The 19,238-nt window shown below is 43.8% G+C and overlaps 1 protein-coding gene across 9 annotated transcripts in view; it reads left to right on the top strand.

The window, feature by feature from the left end:
- The window catches only part of CUEDC1 (CUE domain containing 1), a 122,015-nt gene that overhangs the window by 54,011 nt on the left and 48,766 nt on the right, over positions 1-19,238 (top strand). Inside the window, exon 1 of one of the 9 annotated variants that reach the window (XM_050929596.1) lies at positions 1,847-1,960. The exons of the other annotated variants lie outside the window; for them this stretch is intronic. The gene's annotated coding sequence lies outside the window, so the exon portion shown is untranslated. Of the gene's footprint in view, positions 1-1,846; positions 1,961-19,238 lie in introns of those variants that run through there. 9 annotated transcript variants of the gene reach the window in all.

The raw sequence follows: 19,238 nt of genomic DNA, 5'->3' as shown, positions 1-19,238 counted from the left end.
CTCCAAACACCGCTGCAAATTCTGCAAATGTGGCCACGACAGTGCACTGGTAGCTGTCAGTGTGGCCACACTGCAGTGCTTTCCCTATACAGCTGTACGAAGACAGCTTTAACTCCCAGCACTGTACAGCTGCAAGTGTAGCCATGCCCTGAGGCACAGCGAGGTTAAGTAACTTACCCAGCAGGTTGGTAGTACATCCGAGAATAGAAACAGCAGCCCTGATTCCCAGTCTTGTCCCATCCCCTCGAGGGCACTTCTTCCTGCTCTTCTCATGCAGACAGACGCTGTCCTGTGCACATCCCCCAGTGCCTCTGGGAATACTAACTGTCCCACAAGTGTTAGCAGTCAGGAGTGCTACCTGCTCCTGCTGTTGCCAGGGGGTTTAAAAAAAAAGCTGCAAAGCTAAGCCTAAAAGCAAAGCAAGAAAAAAGGGGGCAAGGCTGCCTCCTGGTGGGCTCACTTGCACTGTGGTGAATCATCCCTTTGGCCTGATACAGCACTTGTTGGTATACCATGACTGGGAGGAAGTGGTAAAGGCACTTTGGCCGCTAGGCCCTAACAGCTCAAACATCCAGTGGGCCCCAGTAAGTACTTCAATGACTACCTCCCTGCCTTGCTCCTCTCCATCTGTCCTTCCAGCTGCCACAGAGCTTTCCCCTTCCTGCTCGTCACTGACCCCCAGAGCAGGGCAGCATATTCCCCACAGCAGTTAGGAGAATGCTGCTGGAAGGCATATTAGTCAGGGTCCTGGACTAGCACATGTGCTGCTACTGTCTACTGGGTGGAATGTCAGCCCTGCCAAGGGCATGTGATCATGCTGTGGCCCTCTATGGGGCGGCTATGCCCTCCAAAGTGAATGTGGCATACTGATGGCTAACAGAAATCTTGCTTGTGGTCAAGTAAAAGAGTCATGTTTTTTCCTGGAGGGGAAGTTCCCAAGTTCTGTTCCCCTGCTGCTGTGTTAGGTGACTGTGGCACAGCTGGCCACTGAACTATCTTTGTAGGTGGCTGTTTTTGAAGCGCACTGGTGCTGGAGTCTCTTTAGGTTCTGATTTAAAGAAAGCGTGGGAATTCAGTCATCTTAGTGCCCATGTCACAGCTGCTTGTTCCATGTGGTGCAGTTCTCAAGGGTGCTATAGAAAAGAGAAGAATACAATGAAAGAGGGTGCGTGTGTGTGTACCACTACTGCCCACTGTGCAGGATGCATTTAGGACTTCTCAGCTGTGTATCATAGGCCCTATACTGCTAACAGTTGAAAGATTCCCATTATCCTTACACTACAGTATTCTACAGTAATGTTCCAAAACGCTACCCTACAGCAATGTACTGTAGCAATCTGTGCGATCACTGTACCATTGCTACAGTATTGTTTTTTGTAGGATTAGCTCCACAGGCAGGGACCTGTTTTTGGGGAGAGGAGTATCAGCGTTCCACCCCATGCTGCCCTCCTGCTGTGGCGCATAGGGACAATTATGTGGGGCGACTGCTATTTTTGGGAGTTGGCTAAAAAGATAGAAGATCACCTTCTGTGTTGAAAGGTAACAGTCTCAGTAGTTGGTGAGCAGTGCAGGGCAGAGCTGCAGGCTGCAATTAACAGCAAGCTCTGTTTCAGGTTAGCTTGAAGCAAACCTGATAAAGCAAAAGTCAGATAATTTAATCACTAAATGTAAGGTTTCTTTGCTTTGATTAGAAGAATGATGCCACATCTGTGAAGTTCCTTGCAGACCAGAAATTTCTTGTGGTAGAGCTCTTTGGCTTGTTCTGCATTTCTGTCATCTTTTCCTCATATGTGGTGTTTAATGCGCTCCATGTTTATTTAACTTGTAAAATAGGCTGGAAACTTAAACTGATTTCAGTTGGAGACAAATGCATTTTGATGTCAACAAGGAAAGCCAGAGGAGGAAAGGTCTCTCTTCAGTCACCTGGCAGAAGGATTTTGTATCTGCATCTTTGCTTAAGGTAGCCTCTTGCATTTAATTTATTTTATATTGACACAAGTTAGATTTTTACAGAGATTCATTTAAATTATACAAAGGGATACGGGGTTACTCTTATCATTCACAGTTGCTTGACCTATTTTTTTTTAAACCCCTTCTTGGAAACCTCATTTCATGTTTGAATTCCCTCAACTATTTTAGGAATGTCGGCCTACCAAGATCAAATGACCTTTGATGAAACACATGCAAAGCAGCCTTACAGGGCAAGGAACTGTTTGATTAAGTACCTGTGCTATCTCATTAATATAGACTTAATTTAGAACTAGGGCTGCAACTCTACCATGGCAAATATGTGAAAACCATAGATTAGTCATGGTAAAAGTACCAAAGGCCAGACATTTTGTGGTGGTTAATCACTTTTGCTCATGGGATCAGTCTACCTTTAAATGTAATTTCTTTTAGAGCAGGATATGTGGTGTTTTTTTTGTAGGGGTTGTTTGTGGACCAAATTTGGTCCTGGTATAAGCAGGATGCAATTCCCCACTTGGACATCTGTGTATCCTCTTCCTCCAATATGATACCAAAGCCCTAATCCTGTAGTCAACTCCATGCAGGGCTCTGTGCGCTTGTGGTGCCTCATTACAGAAACAGGACCTACGTTTCCAAGCCTGGGTGATGGGGAAGATAGGAAAATTTCCAACAGTCAGAGAGAGAGGGAGGACTTAAGGTGGGGGAAGGTGAGTTTAGTTTAGCCTTACGCTTGAGTTGGATTTGGCTCAGTGACTTTTAATTGAGTTAAATTGCTTTATAAACCTACTGGGTGCTGTGCAGAGCTGACATCTGTTCATCCCACAATGGCCTGCCATAAATCTGTCTCTGAAAAACTGAGTGGTTTAATTGGGAAGAGTTGGAGACAGCTTTATGAGTGACAAATGCCTGGGATGGAGCAGCATCTTCAGTGGTACTCATTATTTTTGTTGCCACAATCACTCTTTTCATTTTTAAATTTAATTTAATGCCAGAGAACCCAAACTAGAATAATCTTGTTGGGCAAAATTCCTTGGTCTGTAGCTGTTGAAATATTCTCCTTTTGAAGCCTAATTATGCTGGACGTCAGACTAGATGATGATGATGTCCTTTGAGGCCATAGAGTCTTTTAATTTGTAAAGGCTTTATATACTCAAATTTCACTGGAAGTTGGGTGCCTACCACCCTCAGTCCCCTTTTAAAAAAAAAATCCTGCCTTCTCTTTTAAAACTCGGTATATAAAATATATTAAATACCCTCTTGCAACACCACTTGTTATGTAGGTAAGATTAGTGAGCCAAAGACCTCTGAACTATTGTTACAAAGATACAGCTGGCAAGGGGGTGTGTTCCTGCATGTGTGCACATGTACTGCCCTCTACTGGTTGGAACTGAAACTTCACAATTGTGTCATAGGCCCTGAATCACTAAAAATTATAGGAGAGTTTACTTTTTCCTCAAGTGTTTTGGGAACCAGAAGCATCTAAGTTCTTTCTGTGCTGTTACCATGATGTGCTGAGTGGTGGTAAGGTGTGGCATAGAGGCAATTGTGAAGGCTTAGATATCTGTTACAGTGTCATAATGGGTAGAGAAGAGCAGGGCACAAGAGCAAACACTGGGAAGGGGATGCTTCTCATGGAGGAACTTAGTATTTTTACTCAGACAGCAAAGAATAAGTGATTTCCCTCATTTTGGTCATCTCTCCACTCTGGCAAAGGTTTCAGAGCTAGGAATGAAGAGTTAACAGGATTTGGCAATAGTCTAGATTGGGGGAGATGGAGAGAGATGAGTATAACATGCCAAGTTTGCATGCCTGGGTGATGTGCATGGCAGAGAGACTTCCAGAAGGGACAGAGAGGGGTGGGCTTGGGGAGGTTAGCTTTCACCACGTTGAATTTGTGCTGGCAGCAGGATGCACAGGAGGAAATGTGAAGGAAGAGCGCTAGGGATGAGACTCTGTCTAGGAGAGGAAAAGGCTTGCGGTAGAGCACAGAAATAGTAATAGAAGTCATGAGAACTAGTGTGGCCCCGCCAGCAACAAGGCAGGAAGAAAGGAGGGAAGGGACTAGAGACAGAACCTCAGGAACACTAGCGATATTCTTTGGAGTTTAATGTATTGATCTGGGATTTTAAAAGGGCAACCTAACACGTTACAGTGTAAGGCAAAACCTCCCCCTATCCTTCCAAACAATCCCTTAAAATGTAATGAGAACTGTGCTTAATGAAATTGGGATTGGGCTTTTATTTAAGGAAAATCAGCTCCCTGCCCCAGAACTAGTGTCAAAGCCACATTTGCTTTGTAATATGTCAAGTTAGTGTCTGATTTCACTCCCAAACCGTTTTTTTAGGCTTAAAAGTGTGTTAGTGTTCACATCCAAATGATGACAGAACTGTAGTATCCTCCTTCCACCTGAACTGCTTTTACATTGATCCCATGTTCCTATCACAGACCTGTGCTACCTGACCCCATCCCAATGGCTTGCTGGAGAATGTTAGGTGCTTTCGAACCCGCTGTCCAAGACGTGTGCCACATTGCTGCCATTCTTCTGTTGCCTAGTGCTAAGATTAGTACAGTCAGTATTGTTGGGCCTGCTGATGACTCCATACCACTAGGTTTCAGCAGAGGCTGAGGGTCGAGAAAATCTGTTCTGTGTGTACTTCTTGTATTCAAGCTTTCAAGCAACAGATTGCCTGCTCCAGTGCTGGGAGCTAACACTAACTTAATTAACATCACAGCATTGTTTTTGTTTTATAAACACAGCCATTCTAATTGGACGGAAGTGTGGGTAGGAGAGCCCTTTCTAATTGCTGGTTAGGAACATATTGGGAAAAGTGCAGAGGCGGGGACCTAACAAAAGTTGAGTTGCCTGTTGCTGTGCTCAGTGATGTCTGGCGGCTGCTCAGATTTCTTATGCTACTTGGCACTTTACATATTGCCTCTTTATCTACATATTGCCTCTTTATCTTCAGAACACTTTCAGCACCTGCACCCTCTGAAGCAGGCAAGTGGGATTAGATGGGTAAACTGAGGCAGACAAGTTCAGTGCCTTGCCCACAATGACAGAGGAAGCCAGTGCTAGTGCTGAGATTAGAACCAGCTCCCAACCCTATGGTCCAGTCACTACAGCTTTACAACTTATTCTGTTTTATATGTTCCCTCATTACTGTAGTATCTGAGCGCCTTTCATGTGTATTTAAGATAACACCTTTTAATGTATTCGTCCTCACAACATCTCTGTGAGGGAGGGCAGTGCTACCCACCCCATTTACAGATGGGAAACTGAGGCAAAGAGAAACTTCAGCGACTTTCCCATCATCAAACAGGAAGTCTGTGGCAGTGCAGGGAATTTAACCCAGGTCTCCAGAGCTTAATTTGTGCCACAGCTTGCCAGGGCTCAACCCTGTCATCTCTAGGCTTGGCAGTCCGTAGCCTCAGCACCTCTGGCCTTGGTGCATAAGTTTATGAATATAAAAAGTGGCTTGAGCCTCGGCACCTCTTAAATTGCAAATTAAGCCTGCAGGTCTCCCAAGTCCAAGACTGGTGCCCTGACCACTTGCCCATCCTTCCTCTCTGTTAGCGTGGTTACAATGATAATAAATTTGCATCTCTGCAGAAATCACTGGAGTGCTGCATGCTTTCTTTCCTTGTGTTTACGTTGCAGTAGCATTCAGAAGTCTCGAGCCAGGAGCGGAGCCCCATTGCACTGGGACACTGTGCAAATATACAATAGATAAGATCATCTCCACTGCATAGCTGAAGAGGAGGGTGTAGCATAGAGAGGGAAGGGTTATGGGTAGACGCACATGTGGTTATGTAGACCGTTAATTGCCTCCTTCCTAGCCATTTCAATCAGGCAGTTTGCTGTAGGTCTTCTGGTATGGACAAATCTTGTCCTGAATGGACACTACTAGAACTCCCCTGCAAGTGTGGGAATGTCCCCGCCAGCATGACCTCGTGCGCATACTGTGCGGAGGACGCCATTTAGCTCTACCAAATGGTGCTCTCCAGGCAGCGTCATACTGTGCGGAGGACACCATTTTGATAACAAAATGGCATCCTCCATACTGCCAAAGTGCTGGTATGCTGTTCCAGCATGCTCTGGCCCCACTGCAGCATGGCCTTAGGAGGGCAGGGTTGTCATTGTGCTGAAATTGCCTGAGAATAGGTAAGTCTCAGACAGCAAAGGCAAAATGTGGAGGGGGCAGGTTGGAAGAAGATGAGGAGGAGATGATGGCAGAAACATCTGATAGAAGCTGGTCTCATTGGCACTGAGGGAAGGAGGTTTCATTTAGCAGGGAGTGATGCAGCAGGCAGGCAGAGTTGTAGGAAAGAGATCTTTATCGAGCGTACACGGGGGCCTGTGTTAAATGCTGAGGGGTGCATTTGTTTGATAGTAGCAAGACACTGAACTTGGGTTGGGAGCTGGTTCTAATCTCAGCTCTGGCACTGGCTTCCTTTGTCACTGTGGGCAAGGCCTTATCTTGCAACCCTGAGCCCCTGGTGTCACACCCAGCTAGGTTCCTTCTGAAATCTGATCCTCTTTCCCCATTGCCATTCATCGTACTACAGTGACTCCTCACTTAGTCGTCCCAGTTAACGTTTTTATATTGCTGATCAGTTAGAGAACATGCTTGTTTAAAGTTGTGTAATGCTCTCTTCTAACGTCGTTTGGAGCCACCTGCTTTGTCTACTGCTTGCAGGAAGACCAGCCCCTTGCAGCTAGCTGCTGGGGGCTTGGAACCGATGTGGACCGGCATCCTCCTATCAGCTCCCCGCTCCCCTAAGTTCCCTGTGCAGCAGCTGCCTGCAGTTCAGCTGTGTCCCTCCCCCCACTGCCATGTGCTGCTCCTGCCCTCTGCCTTGGAGCTGCTCCCCGAGACTCCTGTTTGCTATGGGGAGGGGGGAGGGCAAGAAGGGGGGGCTAATGTCAGGGTGTCCCCCTCCCCGCAACTTCGGCACCCCACTTACCATAGAGCAGGGGGGACAGACCAGGATTCAGGGAGCTTGCAGCAGCCGCCTATCAGCAAGCTGATCTAATTAACAAGGCAGTATACTTAGGGGAAATGTGCATATCTCCCTCCATTCCTGCTGCCTTGTGTAGAGAGAGAATTAACCCATGAGGGCTCAACCAATTGCTAGTTCATCATTTAGCAGTAAAGGAAATATCCCACCCTCTGACTCCTTCACCTCAATCAAGCTTCACAATCATCATCACGTTTCCACCACATGTGTCTGATGAAGTGGGTATTCACCCACGGAAGCTTATGCTCCAATATGTCTGTTAGTCTATAAGGTGCCCCAGGATTCTTTGTTGCTTTTTACAGATCCAGACTAACACGGCTACCCTTCTGATACTAATCATCATCACTGTGTACCAGTATTAAATTGTTTGTTTAAAACTTATAGTGTGTGTGTGTGTGTCTATCTGTCTGTCTATCTATCTAAAATATTTATATATCTTTTGTCTGGTGAAAATTTTTTCCCCTGGAACCTAACCCCCTCATTTACATTAATTCTTATGGGGAAAGTGGATTCGCTTAACATAGTTTCGCTTAAAGTTGCATTTTTCAGGAACATAACTACAATGTTAAGTGAGGAGTTACTGCATAAAGGGGTGAACAATGGCATGGAGAAGTGTGGGATGAGTAAGGAGGAGCTAAGTTGTGAAGGGCATTGGAGATACAAAGCAAGGAGGCACTGTGTTCAGAGATTTGGATTAAATTCCTAGTTCTGCCACAGACATGCTCAGTGACCTGGTGCACATAGCTTGCTGTGCCTGAGTTTTCCATCTGTAAAAAGAGGTAATGATACCTTATTTCTCCCATCCTGTGTTTGTCTTATCTATTTGGACTGTAAGCTCTTCAGGGCAGCAACTGTCTCTTGCTTTGTACTAGGCGCTATACACATGTAATAAGGCCCTAATCTTGGCTGAGGCCTCTAGGCATTACTTTAATACACATAATAGTAAAAGTTTGCATTGTTTGCAGAGCAGAAGGAAAAGTCAGGGGAAGGAGACATGACCGTAGCAGCAATACAAACCTTTGGGAATTAAGGGCCAGATTTTATAGGTATTTAGGTTCCTAACTCATGGAACTGAGGCAACTAGATACCTTAAAAAATAAGGCCATATGTACTTAGTGAGACAAATCTGTTTCTGCAGGGTCTGAAACGCACAAAAAACAAGCCAAGGTGGTGAACAGAGTAGCTTGCTAATCTCTCGGTTATGGTTTCCCCTGTGCACTCAGGTATAAGATGTGATAAAGTAAATAAATTAAAAGCTGACTTCATGTTAGGAGGTTTTTTGCCCCACAGCGGTACAGCCAGTATTCTTATTTTACTCCATGTCTGGCAGGCAGCCAGCAAATAGCATTCTGTATCTCTGACTACATCGTTTCTATAAGCTCTTCCTCCAAAAGGGGTGAAAGACCATAGGAGAGGGTGTGTGAGGACTCAGTTCTTCACACCCACCCCCTTCCTGCTGGAGAACTAAGATCCCTGTCCAGCATTCCCCGTTAAATTAATTTCTACTCTCATTGCTTCCTGCTGCTGCTATGTCCAGTTCGTTTTCATTCGGAATGAGGAGGTGGGAGAAATCAGAACTGTTAAACTCAATAAATGAAGATCTCCTCACTTGTTTTGGACCTGTTCTTGCTGCCACAGTGATTCTGAGCGGGTGTGGAGCAAGGGGCTGAGCTCTTCCTGGCTATCCATGGAGATCAGGCGGCTTTGGTCAATAACGAGTACTTTCAGACGCTTCCTGGATTTTGACTTTGCTGGAGCAGAATGTGCAGGTTATTTTATTTTCCCTGCTAATGACATCTGGGGATTGTGTTGTGAAGTGAGGTGCTCTCAACATTAATGTAGGGAGGAAGGCATGTCAGGTGAATGCTTAAGAGAGAATGAGAGAGAGAATGGAGCAATGTGTGGATGGAATGCCTCATTTGACTTTGTGTGCATGTATGTGAGAGAAAATGGAGATATTGGCATAGAATAGTGAGGGCTCACCATCTCTTTCTTCTTTGAGTCCTCCTGGACTGTGTTTCCCTCTGTTTTAGTCAGCCTCACACTCCTGGTTGTGCCTTTATACATGATGAAATCAAAGGAGAAGAATGGTCTTGTGGATAAAGTATTGTCTGGAGACTGGAGAGATCTAGGTTCAATATCCAGCTGTACCACAGACTCCTTCTGTAACCACAGGCCAGTCAATTTGTCTGTGCCTCTGTCCCCAGGATAGTACTTTCCTTCTCCCACCCTATGTCTGTCATATCCATTTAGGTGGCTCATGCCCTGAAGAGCTTACAGTCCCTTTGTGCAGAGCCCATCAGAATGGAGCCCCAATCTGGTTTGGGTTGTAGGTGCTCTTTTAACGCTCAGAATAAATCCTGCCAGCCTGGTTTGTGTATTAATGTAATTTTTTTATTTACACATACCTTAAACTGTGTTTTGCTTAATGCTTGCAACATTTCCTGTATGATCGTTCTGCTGAAATCATAGAGTAAATTTAGTCATGGTTAATTTGGAATTCCTGGTGGTCCTGGTAGGGATCTACTAGTGTTAGGACTTTTGGGTATGTGAAATATCAAGAGAGATCAGGATCTTTGTTGTACTGAGAGTAAATTGAGTACTTTCTGAAGGCATGCTGATAGCTCCCTTACCACTCAGGCTGGAAGATGCAGCCCTCACACATTTTCCCATAAGCAGCTGTATGCAGATTTATGTTGTGATGCAAGCTGTATTTCACTTCATTCTGGTACACATTCTAAATCTGTTTGCTTGTCTCCTTAATCTCTCCCACTCAGAAACACACACACAGACTCCATTGACCAGAATTGCTTTACAGCTTTCAATAATCATCTGTATTTTCTCCTTTGCCCTGGTCTGAGCTTTACATGATAAGTTCTGGTAAGATTTTGTAATTTATTTTTTGCAAAGGCGTGTGCACGATATGGATTCTTGAACAGGGCATTCTTTCACTTTTATCATGATTGCTTTTTACTTTTAAAAAGGGCTTAAACCCTGCACTTTTAATATATGATGGAAAGAGCATTAACAGAGATCCTCTTGTACTTATTTTGTTTCCATGAAAAAGGATTTGATAGAAGCAATTTTCCCAGGGTGCAAAACCTGTATTTGTGCATGCACATTGTTACTTTTCAGTTTCACCTCAGAACAGAGGATATTTTAGAAAGATTAATGGGATACAAAGGCTAGATCCTCTGCTTTACTCCCATGAAATGTAAATTTTTAATTTGGTAGAGGAAAGTGCTATAATTTTTGTTTACAATCATTTAGTTTTTAAACCTAATTTTAATTGTGTTATGAATGCTGCTGTGCTAAAACTTGCAGCTGCTGAGCAGCTACATTTCGGTACTGTTAGTTTCCTTCATAAGAAAACCATTTTATAAGGGTCTGGGAGATGGGAGAGCATTCTAATCAGTTTAGCCTAAGCTGTTTTTTATCATCATCAATGATTTGCATATCCAGTCTAAAGAGAAGTTGTCTGATAGTTTACACCCAAATTGTAGATTGTCAAACTTAAAAAAAAACAAAAAACACAACCATCTTATTCATGGAAATGTTTTCAGAATTTTATTTAAATTAAGATTAGATGTTTTAAACAGATATTTCTAAAAAGATGCTCTAGTAGAACTACAAGTTATTGGGTGCAATGCAGGTATCACTGGGTAAAATCTCTGGCTTACCAAATTCATGACCATGCAAAATGTGAAATATAGTATCTCCCCATGAAATCTGGTCTTTTGTGTGCTTGTACCTTATACTATACAGATTTCACGGGGGGAGACCAGTGTTTCTCAAATTGGGGGTCCTGACACAAAAGGGAGTTGCAAGAGGGTCACAAGGTTATTTTAGGGGGGTTGCGGTATTTCCACCCTTACTTCTGCGCTGCCTTCAGAGCTGGGTAGCCAGAGAGCGGCAGCTGTTGACCAGGTGCCCAGCTCTGAAGGCAGCGTGGACACCAGCATCAGTGCAGAAGTAAGGGTAGCAGTACCGCAACCTTGTGACCACCCTACAATTCCTTTTTGGAATTCCCCTACAATTTGGAATTTCCCCTACAATTACTATACCCTGAAATTTCAGATTCAAATAGCTGAAATCATGAAATTTACAATTTTTAAAATCCTCTGACTGTGAAATTGACCAAAATGGGCTGTGAATTTGATAGGGCCCTATCTATGATGCACAGATGGTCACTATAGATCATCATCATGTTCCCCTCTGGCCTTAAAATCTATGAAAACAAGGAGGTGGAATTTTTGGTTTGGGTTTAAATACAGCGTTTTACAGCCCAACCATTGTGCTACTGCATGCGGTGAGGCAGACCATATTAAAGTGGAGCAGACAGGTCTATCTTCTTTGTCCAAGGTGAGAGGGATACAGAAAGGAAACAAATGATGAAAAGAACATTAGATGTATGTTTTAATACAAAAAAATTCCATAGAATAGGCAAATATTTTTAATTGGCCAGTGTCTCTTCAAGAATATTCTTGTATTCTGGACTTTTCTTCCTTCCGTGGTTGCTTTTCATTCTGCCACAAAGACAAGGGATATACAATTAGGCCCTGATCTGGAATTATGCACATGAGTACTCCCATTACATTCACAGGCATAAATCTGTGTAGGATTGAGGCCTTTGTTAAGAACTCCTTTGCTTCTGGCCCTGTTCATCCATCATTATTTACATTCCTCCATGCTCCTGCCTGACTGGATATATAAACATGGGATCAGTTAGACCTTGCTTTTTGGTCCTAGAATGAAATGGAATGTAAATGGGACTAGAAGCTCATTGTTGCTAGGTGAACTGAATGTTTCCTAAATGGTGTGTGTGAGCACTCCATACCAGCCATATGTTGTCCTAGCCTGCAAAGGATCCCTGAAAGCATATCTTCAGATGTGCCTCAGTAACACCATCCCAACCTTTATGCAGCACAGGCGGCTTGTCAAAGGTGGCAGTGGGCATGACCTGTCACCCGTGCATCTGCTGTGCATCTGTAAGTAAGGACTGCAGAGATACTGAGGATCGATTGATTCTCTGGTCCTATTCAACATCTACATGCAGCCACTAGATGACTAGTCAGAGGACATAGATTCAAGCACCAGCAATATGCAGGTGACATACAGCTCTATCCTTCACCACATACAACTATACCACTGCCCCCAAGGTGGCCCAGAGCTTGTGAGATCAGCTTATGGATGAAGAACAGTTCAGGTTCACCTTCAACCAGCAAGACAGAGGCGATGCTGGTGGGCAGAGGAAAGGACTTTGAAGAGTTTTCAGCCATGATGCAGTCTCCTGTGGTTGAAGGCACCCATAATTGGTCAGTTCAGTATATAGCTTAGAATTGCTCCTGAATTCCTTGTTGAAACTAATCTCTTAATAGCAGCACCCACACGTTCTGCTTTTTGCCATCCCCCGTTGGCTAGGGAACTCCATCCCATCCTAGTTAACAATGACTTGGCATTAGTTATACATGCTTTGTCATCTCCCGCAATGCAGTATATTTGGGCATGAAGCCATCAGCCCTTAGGAAACTTCAGGTCGTATGGAACACTACAGCATGCATCCCCAGCAATGTGGACTGTCACAAACCCATCAAACCTGCCTTCTGCTGTCTACGCTGGCTTCCCATGGAATACTGAATCAAGTTCATGCACTTGGTCCTTTACCCTGGGCCCAGTCCATTGAAGATATCTAAAAGACTGCCTAAAGCTCCAGAATAAGGACAGGGGTCAGCAGCTCCACTCCTCCAGCACCATGGAACTTCCTACCAGAAGGGTAAAACTCATCTGTGCAGGAGACACAGCTTACTTGAGGGCAGATCTGGCACTGTGGAACAAACTCCTCCAATTACTTGGGGCCATCACAAAGTTCCCCATCTTCTGCTCCAGGTGCAAGGTGAATGTCTCTGACTGAGCTTTTCTCTCTCTCTCTCTCTCTCTCTCTCTCTCTCTCTCTCTCTCTCACACACACACACACACACACACACACACACACACACACACACACACACACACACACACACACACACACACACACACACACACACACACACACACACACACACACACACACACACACACACACACAGAGAGCAGCTTGGACATTTGAAAAACAAATTCCAAAACTCTACCCAAAACAAAGCACTACGCTGCACACACAGTTCTCCCCACAGCGGGAGAGTGAGAACAAATCACATTCAACAGATGTTAGTCATGTTGCTTATGCAAGGTGTTCAGATATCTTGGTGATGAGGGCAGTATAAGAACCCATGTAGAATAAAATAGAACCACAATCTTCTCAGGCCATATACACTCAAGCCATACATCTACATGGTTCTGGACGATCCCGATCCTTCTAGCACTATGACCTGCTTCCTTGCTCCTCTGCCAAAGACAGTGTGCTGTTGAGCCTTCCGATAGGGTTCAGAGAACATCTAGGCAGAGTTGTTTCTCAGCATTTACTTACCCTGTCTTTTCTATCCTCCACTCTGTAAAGTTGCTTTTGGTCATGGCTCCTCTCTCCTTTCATATGACCATTCCCACGTTTTCCATAGTGCATGGAAAACTTGTATCTGCTATGCTACTGAGTGGAGCAAGAATGGAATGTCCTGTAGTACCCATCGCCCTGATGATACCCCCTCTGCTGAGAGCCTTGTCAAGATCCACAGTGGTAATCAACCATATTGCCACTTACTGAGATAGAAACAACCGAGCTTCCTGTGCTCCTGGGTACTGTTAGGGCTCTGTACCATTTATGGTGGGCCTCTGTTCTGTGCTGACTTTATTTAATTATATGGTGACTGCAGAGTGTGTTCGGTAGTGAGGTCTTAATTCCACCTCTTCTTCAGGGGGTAGATGAGGGCTAAAAGTAGTTTAAAAGCTGCTGGTGTCTGATGGCCCAGAGAGACTAGTGGATGACGAAACAGCAGTAGGAGGACTCTGTGAGCAGGGGGAATCTGCATCCTCCTTCATGCTACAGAGGAGAACTCAGCAACAGGTTAATATGGTTCACTTCAGCAGGTGAGCACATGGGTGAGCCAGGGATTATAGTAAGTGGATCTCTGTATAGAGACAATTTAGTTATGGAACTGTTACACCTGTTCGTTTTTTTTCTCTGTGTAAATCTCAAGCAGCCATTTTGTGTTCACTTCAGTGCAGGAAGGACATGTGCTGTGTCCTCTCTTCTGGAGACTTTACTTTTGTTCTGTCTTATCTGGTTATTGTTTGATCTGAAACGAGTCATTCCAGCTGATGGCTCTTTGTGTACGGCTAATCATAACTGTGTTTAGTGCAGATCCAGGCAATTACAAAATGGTTCTCAGGAGTGCAGCTGGGGATGGGGTTACTCCAAAACTCTTGTATTTTCTGACGATTGCGTGATTAAAATTGTAGCCTCAATGTTATGCTAATGAACATTTTTTGCACTTGATATAAAATCTAAGATACAATTCCTAATAAGATGCTACTTGGCTTGTACACTTCCTGTTGGATGTGATCAAATCAAAGCCTAACAATTCCCTGTCCTGAGAGGTCCAAACTGGGCAGATTACTCCAAAGCAGGCTGCCGAAAGACTGTTAAACGTTGCACATTATGGGTATGTTTCCCTCTTTGCAGGGGAAAAAACCTGTCGTCTTGCTGTCATTGCAAAGAGTCTGTTTTAGCTCCTACACTGGTGGAGTATAATGTGTTTGGGAAGCCTGTTATTACTTATCCCCTTAACTGCTTAATGTGTCAGAAGGTAGCCATATCCTAGTCTGCACCAGACAAATTTATGTTTGCAGACATCTGTGCAAGCAACATCGTACATCTCAGATGCTATAATTAAAATGACCCTTGTGTTCTCCCACCCTTTAAACATTGGGATGTGATGATCTGTCTTTTGTTCCCTTTTAATTGCTGAAGGAGTCGGGATTGGAGGGAGTATTTTTTTAAAGCATTGAATGAGGCGTACATGCCACTTGCACTGCTCCTTCCTATTGGGAAGTAGCGTAGTTTAACGGTTAGAGCATGGGACTGGAATTCAGCTTTGGGCTGTGTTTCTGACTTGCTGTGTGACCTTGATGACATATCATTTCACCTCTCTCTACCTGTAAAATGTGGATAACATCTGCCTCTAAAGGAGGCTAAATTAATGTTTGCAGAAAATGCTTTGAAATCCTACAGTGCCATAAGTGCAAAGCACTATTACATTATTATAAAGAACACAGGAGAACATGATGGTTAAATACACATTAATGAAAGCTCAGAGCTGCTGCGTCATTGATTCAGGGCCTCAGATGCAATGATAAGCAGGCTGCATGTTCCTTTTCTACGTGGAGAAGAGTGTGTTATGTTACTGATGGAACAGACTCTCCTGTGACTTATTTAGGAAATTCCTATCTGTAAAATTCAATGTTTCACTTGGGAAGCCACAGACAAGTCTCAACACTGCTGATTTGAGTCAAATAGCCTGTCTTCACTAGAGAAATAAGTAGCGTTTAACATAGCGTTGTACTACAGTGAATACCTAATGTGTTGTAAAGACTTTACAAATGATCATGCCAAGCACAGCAAAACATTTAGAGGAGGAGGAAAAAAATCTATTGCTTGGTTGGGAAGATATTGAATGTTGCCGAACTGTGGCACAAATAGTATATTGGGGTGCGGTGGGGGGTAAGGAGAGAATTTCCCTGGCTTTTCTGCTAAAAATAAATCCCAACATCTCATAAGGGGAGCAGTTGTAATAAATTGGAAAATATTGGCGATGGGCCTGATCCAAACCCCATTGAAGTCAACAAGGCTCTTTCCACTGACATTGTATCAGCTCTTAGAATATTCCAGTGTAGCAGTAAGGGTCTGATCCTGGAAATGCCCTCAACTCCTACAGGGAAAAGATCAGCTACTTTGGGTTAGCAATGTAACTCGCAAAACTTGTGGATGATATATAATTCAGCACAGAACAAAAAAAGTCTACGTGTGCCTGGATAAGGCTCATGAAATGGATGTTGTCCCAGTAACTAACCCGTTACATTTGTAAATAGCACAGTTGCTGTTGGAACGTATTTGCGGAGATAACTTAGAAGTATAGTATGGCAGTAGAAGAGGGAAAAAGACTGGCCTCATTTCGCTGAGTTTAAGCGATTCCATCTGTTGTCTGAACTGCAGCAGATGCTTGGGACTGGAATGTTCTTATTTACCCTTAAAGCCAAGATTTCCCTGTGTTTGGAGGCCCATAAACAGTTGGTCACACCTCTGTTACAGCTGTTCCCTTGCTTCATCTAGGCTACTACACCCTGTTGTCCCCTCTCTCCCCCACAAGATGAGTGACTGTTTTTCCAGGGTGAAATTACCAGCTTAGCAGACCAGCCAAGATCATTAACTGCTCACGTATGGCATTCTGGACATCTGAAATCTTGATTTTGGAGAGATTCATGTACGCACAACTTGGAAGCTTTAAGCATTGTGTTTGGCCTCTTCCTTTCATCACACCAATTTCCAGTCCACCAAGGGGTAACTTCTGAGGCCTTTCTGATAATTAATCACATTTACCCTAGTCTGGAGCTGACATTTGAAATATTGTGTCTGTCCCTTTTTGTTCTTTATGGAATTCTGATTTATCCTTAAATGGACAACTGGAAGTTCTAGGGTCAGCCTCCTCCTTCAAATGGAGTCAGGTGTTGACGATCTAATCCTAGGAGGTATTAGCCAACCTCATCTCCCACAGATAAAGTTCAGCTATGTAAAGTCAACGTAACTCTCTCACACACTGGATAAGTTCACAGCTCTGCAGTGTAATTGCACAACTCAAATAACAACCTGTATGTGGAGAACATGTGCCTTCAAACCAAAGAAGTCTTATCTGTCCTCCATTTAGCATCAGTAATTAAGGGCTTCTTTATGGTTCAGTCAGTCATGCTCTTGGCTCCATTTCAGAATGCTTTGGGTTTGAGTTCTGCACCAGGACTCTACAATCCAATACTCACTCTGCAAGGCATTAGTAGAAGAGAGTCCTTTGCTGTTCCATGAGGTCTCTGCATTTGTTTCCATGAGGTCTCTCACCTTGTTCGTCTTTCTGATTTATCACAAACTCCTCCACCCTCCCAGATCCATAATAGATGTATCAGAATTTTAAAACCAAAACACGAGCGGCAGGAGGCTGACTTTGAAAATTCTGATCCATATCTAAGTTTCCTTCAAAGCTGGGGTGTGTTTGCCAATGGCTTCAAGCTATTAGGAAATCCATTCAAGACAGTTGAAATATCAGATATATGGAAGACCAAACAGCGGCCTAGAGATGAGTGCTTTTCAATTGCCAATCAGGTCCAAGGATGATGTCTTGAAGGCCCCGTCTGAATAGCAAAACCAGCCACGTCTGTATGTGGACTGTGAAAAATGATCACGGTTCAGCTGTGTTAGAATGATACATCTGCTGATGCATGGGCCTTTAGCCTTGTTATTGAGACAGTGAAAGATCTAGCCTATTTCTGTGTCAACACTAGACATTGTTTCTAAAAACATCCAACTGTTCTTGTGCTCTTTCCCTCTTCCATCACAGTAGTGAGGAGTCTGCAGTCAGAAAGTAACTGTTAATGTTATTGAAAATGCATAAAGCAGGAAAGAATCCAGCTCATTCTCCTTCAGCTATGTTGGCTCTTCAGGACTCAAAGGAGTAAACCGTAGCTCCAATCATGGACCCTTGTGGTAGGTCCTCTATAACAGACTTTGCCAGTGAAGCTAGCAGAGAGGATTCCCAGACACCACCTCTGTAGCATAAAAAGGGACCATGGCTGTGTAAACCTTTTACTAATTGCAGTTTAAAATATTCTGTTTGGCCAGCCTAGCAGCCTGGGTTTCTTTTGCCAGATGTGTGAAACATGGTGCATAGCACTATCAGACACAGAGATCTGGGCTCACTGAATCTACTGAGAGCAGGGGAGAAAAACCCAAGCATATTTGTTGAATATGCTTTTATTAATCTCACATGAAGATAAAGGATCCTCTCCCCCGCACCGCCCACCCCCAGGCTTTCTTGGTAAACTCTGCCTTTTCAGTTTAACAAATTATCTCCAACTCAGTTGTGTTTTTGCCAACATCTCTGTGGAGTGCCAGTTGTTACTGCCAACACATAGTGTGTCCTCTCTAAGGAAGACTGTGACTGGAGACTGAGTATAAACTAACAGAGAACCAGTAAATATGGCCTCTGTGAGGCAGGACCGGAGGATAGAACCAGGACTTCTGTGTTCCATTTCCAGCTGTGTCTTCCTGTGTGACATCCCGCAAACTGCTTAACTTCTCCGAGCCGTGGTTCACCAGTGTGTAAAATGGTTATTAAAATACTTCAGAGGGTTGTTGGAATGCTCAGTTAATGTTTGCACATTGCTTCAAAATCCCTTGCTGAAAGGGGCAACAGAAATTAAGTGCTATTAACACGCTTAAATTTTCTTTAATTGCTCTTCCCAGTTCCAGCTCTCTCTGCAAAAACATACACTAGGTGAATTTATCGGTGGATTACTCTGATCAGTTTCTAAGCCCTACTTTGTGGTGACAGTGAGAACATCTTTTGCTTAGCATGTTGGTCAGTAATACACAGCGAGGTAACGTGTTACTTGATGGGCACAGTGGGCCAAATTGTGCCATCAGTTAAATGTGTACAACTCTGCTGTCGTCAGGCAGAGGGTAAATGAGACCACAGTACACTAGCTGGGCGTTTTTATTCATACCAAAGAGGAATGCCAGTTTTCCACTTGCAGTTACTTAGAATTTTGCTGCCTGCGGAAGCTCAGCCCCAGTGTCAATTTCAAATATATTAAAGCTAATGTTTAAAATCAAATTTACACAAGTTAGGAAGGAAGGTACTGTACATCTGGGGTCAGGCTTGAGTTATGAGAGGTTACAGGTGTCAGGTATAAGTTTCACAAGATACATACATAGCATATAACCAGCATAGACCCAGATTGGGGTGCGGGAGCTTTTAAAGTGTCCGTAAATAAGTGATCTCTGGTAAACCACCCATTAGTACTATTTAAGTACTCCAAACACTGGTAGGGTGGTCTAATCAGATCTCTTCTGCTGCAACGCAATCCATGCTGTGTTCTGTGGAATGCAGCTTGAAAAGTGATGTCTAAGTGCTGGAGTTTTTGACTGTACTAATGATCGAATAAGCAGACCCTGGGTAAAATAAGTCAGCCCTTTTTTACAATGAAAAAGCAATTACTGTGTGTACGTATATGTGTCTGTTACTTTTTTCTTTTTTTAAGGCTCAGTTTAATTTCAT

Source organism: Gopherus flavomarginatus, chromosome 19 (assembly GCF_025201925.1).
Source record: "Gopherus flavomarginatus isolate rGopFla2 chromosome 19, rGopFla2.mat.asm, whole genome shotgun sequence".
Taxonomy (NCBI): Eukaryota; Metazoa; Chordata; order Testudines; family Testudinidae; genus Gopherus; species Gopherus flavomarginatus.
Note: the sequence above shows the minus strand (reverse complement) of the source record. Positions and strands in the feature narration are given on the sequence as shown.